Source organism: Macaca mulatta, chromosome 2, assembly GCF_049350105.2.
Source record: "Macaca mulatta isolate MMU2019108-1 chromosome 2, T2T-MMU8v2.0, whole genome shotgun sequence".
Classification (NCBI taxonomy): Eukaryota; Metazoa; Chordata; class Mammalia; order Primates; family Cercopithecidae; genus Macaca; species Macaca mulatta.
The window spans coordinates 84,403,007-84,415,293 of NC_133407.1; the positions used below are offsets into that span (position 1 = coordinate 84,403,007).

Genomic DNA, 12,287 nt, shown 5'->3' on the forward strand with positions numbered 1-12,287 from the left:
CAGTCAAGTGCTGCATGATGGCATTTTGCTCAAGAACAGATCGCATATATGAGCGTGGTTCCACAGATTCTGATGGAGCTAAAAACTCTTATAACCTAGTGGCATTGTTGTCATTGTGACATTGTAGTGCAATTACTTAATTTTTAAAACAAATTTAGTGTAACCTAAGTGTACAGTGTTTATAAAGCCTACAGTAATGCATTGTAATGTCCTAGGCCTTCACATTTGCTCACTACTCATTCACTGATTCACCCAGAGCAAATTCTACTCCTGCAAGCTCCATGGTAAGTGCCCTATACAGGGGTAGCATTTTTTAATCTTTTATATCATATTTCGCTGTACCTTTTCTATCTTTAGATACACAAATACTTACCATTGCATTGTAATTGCCTACAGTGTTGAGTACCAAGTTTCACCAAGTATTAGATATGCAAATACTTACCACTGCATTGTAATTGCCTACATGTTGAGTACCGTTTCACCAAGTTGGACAGGCTGGTTTCAAACGCCCGACCTCAGGTGATCTGCCTGCCTCAGCCTCCCAAAGTGCTGGGATTACAGGAGAGAGCCACCGTGCCCGGCCAGGAAGCTTTTTTAAATATGCGTTTTAGAAAGCCTACAAAAAAACCAGGGCCAAACCTCTCAATTACTCTAAACTGTCTATAATAGACCAAAAACCAGATAAGAATCCTGTGGCCTTTATAGAAAGGCTGAGAGAGGCACTAACAGAACACTCCTCCTTTTTCATCCCCTGAGTCAGTGGAGGGACAGCTCATCCAGAAGGATAGGTTTATCACATAGGCAGCTCCCAATATTAGAAGAAAACTACAGAAGCAAACTATAGGACCAAATAGCACCTTAGAGAACCTCATGCAGGGGGCCACTTGGTCTTTTATAATAGGAACTAGGAGGAGGCCCAAAAGAAAGAGAAAGCTCAGGAGAAGGACAAAGGTTCCAGCAGCAGCTTTGCAGGCTTGCAAAGTCCAGGAGCCCCAAGATGCATCCATTAGTTGCTATCAATGTGGCAGGCCAGGGTATTTTAAAGAGGAATGCCCAGGCAGCAAGACGAAGCCACCTCAACCCTGTCCAGCCTGTGGCAAAAGCCAATGGAGACAGAACTCTCCCCAGATACGGAGGTCACTGGGTTCAGGGCCAGTCTCGCAGATGGTCCCACAGGACCCGGGGCCCAAACCTCAGCTCCGGCGGCTCAAACTGCCGTCATAGCACAGGAGCTCCGGGTGATACTGGAAATTGAAGGAAAGGAAGCAGACCTCCTTCTAAACACCAGGCCCACTCTCTCTCTTTTCTCCTCTCTAATCCAGGCCTCCTCTCTTCCTGTAGCACAACTGTAAGGGGCATTTCAGGAAAAACTCTAATCCAATATTTTTCTCAACCTTAGTTGTGGTTAGGAGAACCTATTTACACATGCTTCCAAGCCACTGTCATAATAGCTCTACTAGTCAGAAAAGCCTCCAAGTTAACCCAAGGAAATAATTTAACTGTTTACACCCCACATAATGTGGCAGGATCACTGTCCTCTAGGGGTAGCTCTTAGCCATCAAATAGCCGGTGAAGCAAGAAGTACCTAAAGCAGGAGCGGTATGTACTCTCCCGGAACACAAGCGCCCAACTGGCTGAGCTAATAGCTCTTACAAGAGCACCTAAATTAAGCAAGGGAAAGGTGGCTAACATTTATACTGACTCCAAGTATGCTTTCCTAACGTTCCATGCTCGTGCTGCCATTTGAAAGGAAAGGCATTTTCTTAACACTAATGTATCTCCTATAAAATATCACCAGGAAATTAGCAGGTTATCTTGTTTCTCTTCCATGAGAGACAGCAGGGATGTATTGTAGAGAACGTTGAAAGGGAACAGATAAGGTGGTCAAAGGAAATAGATTAGCTGATCAGGCAGCCATGCAAAGGCAAGGAAGCCTCAAGGCACTAACACATTTGAGCCCTTCTAATCTAGGAGGGCACCATTTTAAAAGAAATTAAACCTCAGTATTCCTTTGCAGAAACAGAACAGGCCACTTCTCAGCCCCATAGTTTTCAGCCCTCAGGATGCCTACAGTCAGGATGGCAAACTCTCTTTGCCAGCCTGCAGCCAATGAAAGTCCTTAAAATCCTTCACCGAGCTTTTCACTTGGGAAAGGATAAAACTTATCAGTGTGTTCAGAGATTGTTTTCAGGCAGAAAACCTCTAAACTGGCTAAGCATGTAACCTCTCTCGCTCCCTTCCAACAAGAATTAACACAACCAGCAGAAGCCCAACCCCAGGAAATAAAACCTTTATTTAACCCAAGAAAGTTGGTATTAATAGAACATCTTAAGCTAAAAATTATAAAAGATAAGTGAGTGGGCTGGGCACTTTGGCTCACGCCTGTAATCCCAGCACTTTGGGAGGCCCAGGCAGGCAGATCATGAGGTCAGGAGTTCAAGATCAGCCTGGCCAACATGGTGAAACCCTGTCTCTACTCAAGATACAAAAGAAAATTAGATGGGTATGGTGGCACGTGCTGTAATCCCAGCTACTCAGGAGGCTGAGGCAGAAGAATCACTTGAACCCAGGAGGCGGAGGTTGCAGTGAGCCGAGATCGCACCATTGCACTCCAGCCTAGGCAACTGCGCGAGACTGTCTCAAAAAAAACAAAAGTGAGGGCTACTCATCTTACTCAGTCCCACCTTTCCCCCAACAGATACTTTTTTTTCATTTCTACCCTTTCCTGTCAAAATTTGCTACCAAACAGTTGAACTTCTTTTTAAGGCATATTCGCAGGGAAATTTTAATTATACATGGGATTGCATTTGTAACTTTGTAAATCCCCAAAGGGAAATGTTATATCTTGGCAAGTAGTTTTAAATGAAAATTATTTACTATGCCACTCTTGTGGAAATTGTTACAGTCACGCTACTATTTGCAATAGAACTATATACACTGTGGCACCCACAATGTGGAATTCTGGTTGTAAAATTCTAATTGCTGTAATATTTTGCCTGATTATCATCCTTATAACAGGATTAATAATTGCAGGAGAAATTTAGTCAAGGTTATTTTGCCTATAGCAGGAGTAATAGTTACGGATAAAAAGCAAACATAAAAGTTTTACTATCATTAAGTTTAATAGGACTTTTTACTAAAGGTTGGTAATATAATGCACTCTAAGCTATGAAAAAAAGGTTATAAAGAAATAAATTTTATATAAGAAAGGATTTTTGGGCCGGGCGCGGTGGCTCACGCCTGTAATCCCAGCACTTTGGGAGGCCGAGGCGGGCGGATCACGAGGTCAGGAGATCGAGACCAGCCTGGCTAACACGGTGAAACCCCGTCTCTACTTTAAAAATACAAAAAACTAGCCGGGCGAGGTGGCGGCGCCTGTAGTCCCAGCTACTAGGGAGGCTGAGGCAGGAGAATGGCGTGAACCCGGGAGGCGGAGCTTGCAGTGAGCTGAGATCTGGCCACTGCGCTCCAGCCTGGGCGACAGAGCGAGACTCCGTCTCAAAAAAAAAAAAAAAAAAAAAAGAAAGGATTTTTGTGTCCAGGTGCGATGGCTCACGCCTACAATCCCAGCACTTTGGGAGGCCAAGGAGGGTGGATCACTTGAGATCAGGAGTTTGAGACCAGCCTGGCCAACATGGTGAAATCCCAGCTCTACCAAAAATATAAAAATTAGCTGTGTGGTGCCTGTAATCCCATGTACTCAGGGGAGGCTGAGGCAGAAGAATTGCTTGAACCTGGAAGGTGGAGGTTGCAGTGAGCTGAGATCACACCACTGCACTCCAGCCTGGGTGACAGAGCAAGATCTTGTCTCAAAAAAAAAAAAAAGAAAAGAAAAGAAAAAAAAAGAGAAAAAGAAAGAAAGGATTTTGTGAGTTGATGGGTGCAGCAAACCAACATGGCACATGTATACCTATGTAACAAACCTGCATATTGTGTACATGTACCCTAGAACTTAAAGTATAATTTAAAAAAATTTTTTTCAAAAACAAAAAAAGGAAAGGATTTTGTATGGTAAATACTTGTCCTAAAAGGAAATGACTGATTTTTTAAAGAAAGGATGTTTAGAATGAGTCAGAAAAGTTTAAGTATGTTGTAAGAGGGTCTGTGAAAATCATGAAAAAATTTAATCATTAAAGGAAAGGATTGTCAAAATTAACGCTAAAGTTATTTTAGACATCCAGTAACGTATTTCTCCCAATCATATTGCAAGTTATAAAAATTGCCTAAGCCTAAAGTTATTCTCTAATGGCAAGTCAAGGGAGAAATGTATGCTTTTCTCAAGGAAAATGTTACTTTTATGTTAACGTTTCTGGTAATGTACAGCGACATCTAGTGGAGTCAATCCAGTATTGCACTCTATTGGTGTATACTAATACGTACCAAACTCTTAACTGTCAGTTATGGTCTATAAGACCCCCACTAACGGTGGTAATCTTAATGCTTTTATTCTCACCCTATATTATAAACCTTCTTGTAAAACTTCTCTTTTCGCCTAGAAGCAATCAAACTCCAAATAGTACTGCGAGCAGAACCACACACGGACACGCCATTCTTCCAAGAATCCTTAGATCAACCTCAGGAGAAGACCCAATTGCTGCTCATCAGCATGCCCCTTTTTAGCAGGAAGTAGCCACAACGAATCATCAGCCAGCACCCCCTAACAGCAGCTAGCTTTGCTTCTCTTGAGGGGGGAAATAAGACAGGTGTTACTTAAAAATAATTTTTAGGCAGATAGAGAAGGTAAAAGGAGTTCTTGGTAAGGCTCTTTCTTTTAATAAAAGCAAACCCCTAACCATTTCTTTTCTAACAGAAAAACAGCTTGAAGGGCCAGGCTGGCAAGCTTTGATATGCAAATGCAGCCCGTTAGGAATGGTCCACCCAATATGGCGACTCCTGCCTTCTTCTTGTCATCACGTGTGCCAAGTGTCATGGCCACCTCCAGATAATACCATGTTTTCAGAACATCACGGCAACCCGTATTTGCATATTAAAAAGCTAAGGTGGGAGAGCCAGGTTTTTCACAGGCAACGTAAATAACAACCTGGTCAAACCAATCCCCTGGGCCCTACGCAAACCAGACACCACCTCCTCCAGCATCGCAATGTAAGCAGCCACTTTCCCGCCTCTCACGGGGTTTCTCTTTGTTCGAATCCCCCCCCACCTCCCCGCGCCCCCCGTCTCTGTACCAGGGAGCTGTCTTCTTCTTCTTTCTTTCTTGCCTAATAAACTCTCCACTCCTTAAAACCACTCCACATGTGTCTGTGTCGTTTTATCTAAACTGGCACAAGACCAAGGATCCTAGTGTTCCTCCAGTCATCGGAGCCATATCATTTACACCTCTCTTGGTCCTATTCCTGTCTCACTCTCCATTGCCTTCCATATGCAGGCACATAAATATGAGACTTTTAAAAAATCAAGTTTGTGCTCACATCTTTGTTACCTACCACAACAACTAGATTCTGAGCTCCTTCGGAAAACTGGGTCTTGGAGGCCAAATTTTTTGCCAGTGCCTTATGTACACAAGGTCATAAACAAATACCCTTCCTGAGACTACCCAAGCTGCTAAAAGCCTCCCTTGATTGTCAGGACAGCAGCATTTGTTTTCATTTGAGTGTTCTAAGTAGCCGCTGACTAAAAGCATCAAAAAAGAATTAAACTTCTAAACAAAACCTCCCATACTCCCTTCTTTGATATGACAATTCAGAGCTTGTCCACTCACGCCCTGTGACTTCAGAAGTGTGTTACACAGGACACTCCAGAAGTTGGGTTAATCTGCTTTTTACGAAGTGCAGGAAGTGGCAAATTAGACACCACCTTTGAAAAAATGGTTTCTTAAATGGCACATAAACACAAAAGATACAAGGTGAATGATTTTTATAGATATCTACAGATATCTGAAGAGCCAGATTCAGATGATAGTAAATTAAGTACCCTTTTGTACACATTCACATGGTGATCATGACAAGTTATTGCCTACTATTTAAAATACATAATAATAAACCATGTACTCTTTTGAATGGCCCTTTACAGTTGACCTTTTGAACTTTCACTTGTGTGAATGTCACAAGGACTTGTCATAGGAACAGCAGATGTTACACTCATTGTATGCTCATTTGGGTCTAAGAGAAGTAAATATTTTGATCAGGATCATAAAGCCCTAAGTGACAAAACAAGCGGTTGGGGGGGCGGCGGTGGGGGGAGGTTCACGACTGTAATCCTAGCACTTTGGGAGGCCGAAGCAGGCAGATCACCAGGTCAGGAGATCGAGACCATCCTGACTAACACAGTGAAACCCCGTCTCTACTAAAAATACAAAAAATTAGCTGGGCGTGGTGGTGGATGCCTGTAGTCCCAGCTACTGGGGAGACTGAGGCAGCAGAATGGCATGAACCCGGGAGGAGGAGCTTGTAGTGAGCTGAGATGGCATTGCTGCACTCCAGCCTGGACAACAGAGCAAGACTCTGTCTCAAAAAATAAAAATAAAAGCAAGCACCAGAACTCTCAGAAGTTCGACTGATCCTGACCCACTGCTCTGAATATTATCAATCAGAGCTCTGATTAAACAGAAACCTCTCCTATTACACATGTTTTGCTGCATTTAAGATAAAAAGATTTAAAATCAGGGTAGGGAGGGGAAGTAGGTCATGAAATGTATCCCAAATTCTACCCCACTGGCAGCACATTCTCTCTGCCAGCTGATCTGCTGGGCTGGTTAGCAGGATCGGTTTGCCTACATAAACAGTGTCTGAGAAAATTAGCATCAGTACCAAAGACTCTACAGCCAGCAGTTTCAAGTTAATGCAGCTCAGTCCCTCCTTGGCCTGAGGCATTACAAGACAGGATGGCCTGCCAGTTCCAGAGGCAAGAAGGAAGTCACTGTGTGTTGGGACAGAATCTGGAATCACAAACAATGGGGCGTTTAAATCTACACCAGGAGCAGCTTCTTGTTTTCACAGATTCAGGACATTGGAACAAGTCACTCCTTCTAAACGTTTAGTCTATTAATAGATCCACAATTACAATAAACTTGTTTAATGTCTACCAAACTAAGTCTAAATCAAATATCTATACAACAATTGAGATCATTATATGGTCTTCCTGAGGAGAATATACAGATAAAATACTCCACCACAAGGAAAAGGGTCCATATTTATTTTTTACCTACTCATTCAAACATTATAAATTTAAAAAAAAATTTATATATTAAATACACCTTAAAGGGGTACAACTGCAGGCTTCCTACCTGTGTGTATTGTGTGGTGGTGAAGTCTGTGCACCCATCATCCGCATAGTGAACACTGTACCAAATAGGTCATTTTTCAAGCCTCACCCCTGCTTGAAATGCTTGTTCCCTGGTGCCAAAAAGAAATAGCACTTGAACATACATTTAATTTACTCAGCAAGGCCATTTTCACTTCCTGCAGAAAGGGTACGCTTGCCAGCAGTTTTGTCACAAGAGTACACCAAACAAAGGAGACAGGGTCATTTGTATCCTGACGCGTTCACCCTACTGCTGTGTCTGGTTTCCATTGGCTGGAACGGGACCTCACATTCGGTATTTGTCCCAATTGGCTAGCAACTTAGAAATTTTTAAAAGAGGCAAAGGCAGAGGAGAACAAAGGAAGAGGAAGTAACTTGTGGAATGCTGAGAAAGGTAAAAACACCTTTAAATAAGGAAGAGGGACAGCTATGACCTAATGCTTGCTTGGACCACTATAAACATGCCAGGGAAAATATTCAGGCTAAATTGTGGGAGCTAAGAACATGAAATATATTGATTTCTTTATTATGGTTAGCAGATACTTAAGAATGTTAGCACAGATCTTTGAATAAATTTTGCTTTTAAGAGAAGTTACTACTTATACCTAATTAGATGGGGACGAAAGCCTTTGAAGACGAACCTCTACTTTACTTTTTACACCCCCATCCCCCACCTTTTATAGTCTCCAATGTCTATAATATTCCATTCTGTATGTCCCATACACCCATCATTTAGCTCCCACAAATTCATTCAGCAAACATTTGAGTGTTGCCCACCAGACACCTAAACAGGTACAGATAATACAGGGGTTATTAAGACATTATTTTAGCTAGATACTAAGGGTAAAGGTTCTTGGTGGAAATTTTCCTGTAACAAGAAACAACCCCTGAACCATCTCTTTTATAACAGAAAAGGTGACTTGAAGGGCCAGGCCAGCAAGCTTTGATATGCAAATGCCAGCCATTAGAAACTGGCTTCACTCAATATAGTGATTCCAGCCACCTTCTCCTTGTCACCAGTTGTGCCAAGTGTGATGGCCACCTCCAGATAACACCATGTGTTCAAACATCATAGACTCACCTTTGCATATTACTGGGCTAAGGTGGGAGGGCCAGGTTTTTTGTAGGCTACATCAATGACACACCTGGTCAAACCAATCTCCTGGGTTTTAAGAACTAATTCTTTTCTTATCTCTATTATTATCACTACTCAATCAAGTTTCCAGTCCAGGGCTACTCAAAGGATGGTCCAAAGACCGGCAGCATCTGAATGCAAATTATTGTGCCCTAACTTTGCATACTGAGTTAGAACCTCTGGGGCAGACCCAGGAGTTTCTCCAGGGGATTCTTTGGCACATTAGAGTTGAGAAACATCAGCCTAGTCAATTAAAGGTGTGAAAGAGACTCTTGTTAGGCAGTGTTTGATCTTACCAATTTTCTTTGCCAAGGTAATGGGTAAGGCATCTTGGGGTAACACTGCTAAGAGGATGACTTGTAGTGACGAAACTCGGGTAGAATGTATGAATCACAGCTGGTGGCCTCTCTCAGGCTTGAATGGTCCCTCCCCTGAACTCCTCACCCTTCAAGACACCACCTCTGTGAAGCTCCCCTCCCGCTACTACTCAATTCTCAATAGACAATTGACCTCTTCATGCTCTCCATGTCAAGTGGAAGGTTTGGTTTGTGTGCACCTTCCCTGTAAACTCACTGAGGACAGACACCAGGTTGGAGTCATCTCAGTATCCAGGCACCCAGGATGGTGGACGGCCATAAATTGATGGGGAGGAGCATGAGCCCTGCCCCAAATCTCAGGGGACCCACGAGGCATCTACTTTGGTGCCACATGACAGCCTCCTCTGGGGACGACACTGGCATCACAGGCCCACCCCTCCCCATCAGCCACTTTACACCCTTGCATTTCTCTAACCTGGCAGACTCAGGAAACAAGGGACCCACAGATTCAAGCCAGAAAGCTGTAGAGGGAATCATAGAATAAGTGGTGCACTGAGTGAAGACTGACAGCACATCAGAGTGGTCAGACAGCAGAGTGCCCTAGGCTGTGTAAAGAATTGTTGCAGGAAGTCAGGGACCCCAAACGGAGGGACCAGCTGGAGCCGTGGCAGAGGAACATAAATTGTGAAGATTTCATTTTAATATGGACATTTATCAGTCCCCAAATAATACTTTTATAATTTCTTATTCCTGTCTTACGTTAATCTCTTAATCCTGTTATCTTCATAAGCTGAGGATGTACGTCACCTCAGGACCACTGTGATAATTGTGTTAACTGTACAAATTGATTGTAAAACATGTGTGTTTGAACAATATGAAATCAGTGAACCTTGAAAAAGAAGAGAATAACTGAGTTTTAGGGAACAAGTGAAGACAACCATAAGGTCTGACTGCCTGTGGGGTCGGGCAAAAAGAGCCATATTTTTCTTCTTGCAGAGAGCCTATAAATGGACATGCAAGTAGGGAAGATATCGCTAAATTCTTTTCCTAGCTAGGAATATTAATATTAATACTCTGGGAAAGGAATGCATTCCTGGGGGGAGGTCTATAAATGGCCACTCTGGGAATGTCTGTCTTATGCAGTTGAGATAAGTACCGAGATATGCTCTGGTTTCCTGCAGTACCCTGAGGCTTATTAGGGTGGAGAAAAACTCCACCCTGGTAAATTTGTAGTCAGACCAGTTCTCTGCTCTTGAACTTTGTTTTCTGTTAAGATGTTTATCAAGACAATATGTGCACCACTGAACATAGACCCTTATCAGCAGTTCTGCTTTTGTTCTTTGCCTTGTGATCTTTGTTGGACCCTTATCAGTAGTTCTGCCTTTGCCATTTGTCCTGTTCCCTCAGAAGCATGTGATCTTTGTTAGACCATTATTAGTAGTTCTGCTTTTTGCCCTTTGCAGCATGTGACCTATTCCCTGTTCTTACACCCCCTCCCCTTTTGAAACCCTTAATAAAAACTTGCTGGTTTGAGGCTCAGGTGGGCATCATGGTCCTACCAATATGTGATGTCACCCCCGGTGGCCCAGCTGTAAAATTCCTCTCTTTGTACTCTTTGTCTTTATTTCTCAGCCAGCCAACACTTATGGAAAATAGAAAGAACCTACACTGAAATATTGGGGGTGGGTTCCCTCGATATCTGGCACGCCAACATGGTTTTCTTTTTCCTAGGTGCATGTGGGAACCTGATTCCCTTTGGTAGGTGTGGAGAAACATTCATTGGTCCGGTCCACAGAAACGCTTGTTTGGCTCCCTGACGATTGGTGAGTTGTCTGTGTATTGTCCGGGGTAACTATGGGTCACACAGAGTCTAAACGTTATGCTTATCTCTGCTATATTAAACTCCTGTTAAAACAGGGGGGAGTTCAAGTGCCCATGGAAAATATGGTCACCCTATTCAGGACAGTGGAGGAACACTGTCCTTGGCTTCCTGAGAGGGGAATGTTAGATGTGGAACTATGGGATCGTGTTGGTGCAAAACTCCAGGAACTGGTCCCGACAGGAAATTATGTTCCCGTCACTGTTTAGGGTGATTGGGTCTTGGTACATGCCATCCTAATGCCATACCAATCTTGTGACCCCTGCAGTTACCACAGTTTTTTGAATCTGGTGACCCTCTACCTCTTCCTCAGCTTTCCTCTCCCACTCAGCCTGTTATCTGCTCAGCCTTTCCCTTCGCCTGCTCCTCCCTCACCTGACGATACTGAGGATTCAATATCTAACTCCGGTGACTTTGGCTTAACGTCACCCCTGGATGACCTTATTTATTTTCACAAAGAACTGGTACTTGTAGCTCCCATGGCCCTGACTCGGACAGCCAGGGACCATATCTATGCTAACTCTTCACTCTTCAAACCTTTGCAGCCTTTGCCTCCGGAGCCATCTAATGGCTCTGGGACCAAACTACAATTTACCTGTAATTCTGCAGGCCCTCCCCAGTCCACCACAGCCCCTCACCCTCCTGTCATTTCAGTCCCTCCACCGGTCACTTTGCCATCCACTCTACCTTCTTCTCTGTACCCTTCTTCACGCATGGACACCCCTGCCACTCTGGTTGCACAGGATTGGGACAATAATTACCAGTATGCTTCTGCCTCTGCCTCTTCTGCTCCCCCAATGCCCCTTTCTCACGCTCTCATACTGGTCTGACCGCCTCAACCTCAGTTTCCCTTATCCACACATACTTTTCCTGTCACTTCTATGCCAACTCCGTCTCATGTGCCTGTTCTTGAAATTTCCATGCAATGCTTATTACGCCAGAACAAAGAAAGAAGTGGATCAGAGGTGTGGGTTTATCCAGTTGCACTAGAACCTCCCAATGCTCACGGGATACAAGTGCGTCGATATGCGCCGTTCAATCTTACCTTTATAAAATAATTCAAGGATGCTTGTACTCAGTATGTTCCTACTTCTCCATATGTTAAAATGGTATTACAGACTCTGCACTGAGGTTGTTTTGCTTCCTTTAGACTGGGATCTTTCGGCAAAAGCTGTTCTAACTCCATCTCAGCATTTACAATTTTGTACCTGATGGTCAGAGGAGGCGTGTTTGCAGGCTCAGCTAAATCGGGCTGATGGCATTCCAATTACTCAGGCTCAGCTCACAGGCTCCAATAATTACTTTGACACTACCGCCCAATTAGGCTTTGATGCTTTCACCACAGAACAAGTAACAAAGGCGTGTAGGCGAGCTTGGGATAAATTACAGACCAAGCTCCTGTTTCCTTTACTACTGTTAAACAGGGTCACAATGAACTGTATCCCGACTTTTTGGCTAAATTACAAGATGCTGTTGAAAAATCTGTCTCTGATGAGCGTGCTCAAGGTAGTCTCCTTCATATGTTAGCTTTTGAGAATGTGAACCATGAGTGTAAAATGGTCATGCGCTCCATCCAACGACAAAATTTACCTGATCATGAGGTGTTGCCTGCATATATTAAAGCTTGTGAAGGCACTGGATCGGAGACCCACAAAGCTATTCTGTGGGCATGGGCCACCAAGGACAGCAACCAAAC

The 12,287-nt window shown here is 43.6% G+C and overlaps 1 protein-coding gene across 4 annotated transcripts in view; it reads right to left on the reverse strand.

Moving 5' to 3' along the window:
- Positions 1 to 12,287, reverse strand: part of NCEH1 (neutral cholesterol ester hydrolase 1) — a 93,268-nt gene that overhangs the window by 47,507 nt on the left and 33,474 nt on the right. Inside the window, exon 1 of one of the 4 annotated variants that reach the window (XM_077991688.1) lies at positions 7,244 to 7,470. The exons of the other annotated variants lie outside the window; for them this stretch is intronic. The gene's annotated coding sequence lies outside the window, so the exon portion shown is untranslated. Of the gene's footprint in view, positions 1 to 7,243; positions 7,471 to 12,287 lie in introns of those variants that run through there. 4 annotated transcript variants of the gene reach the window in all.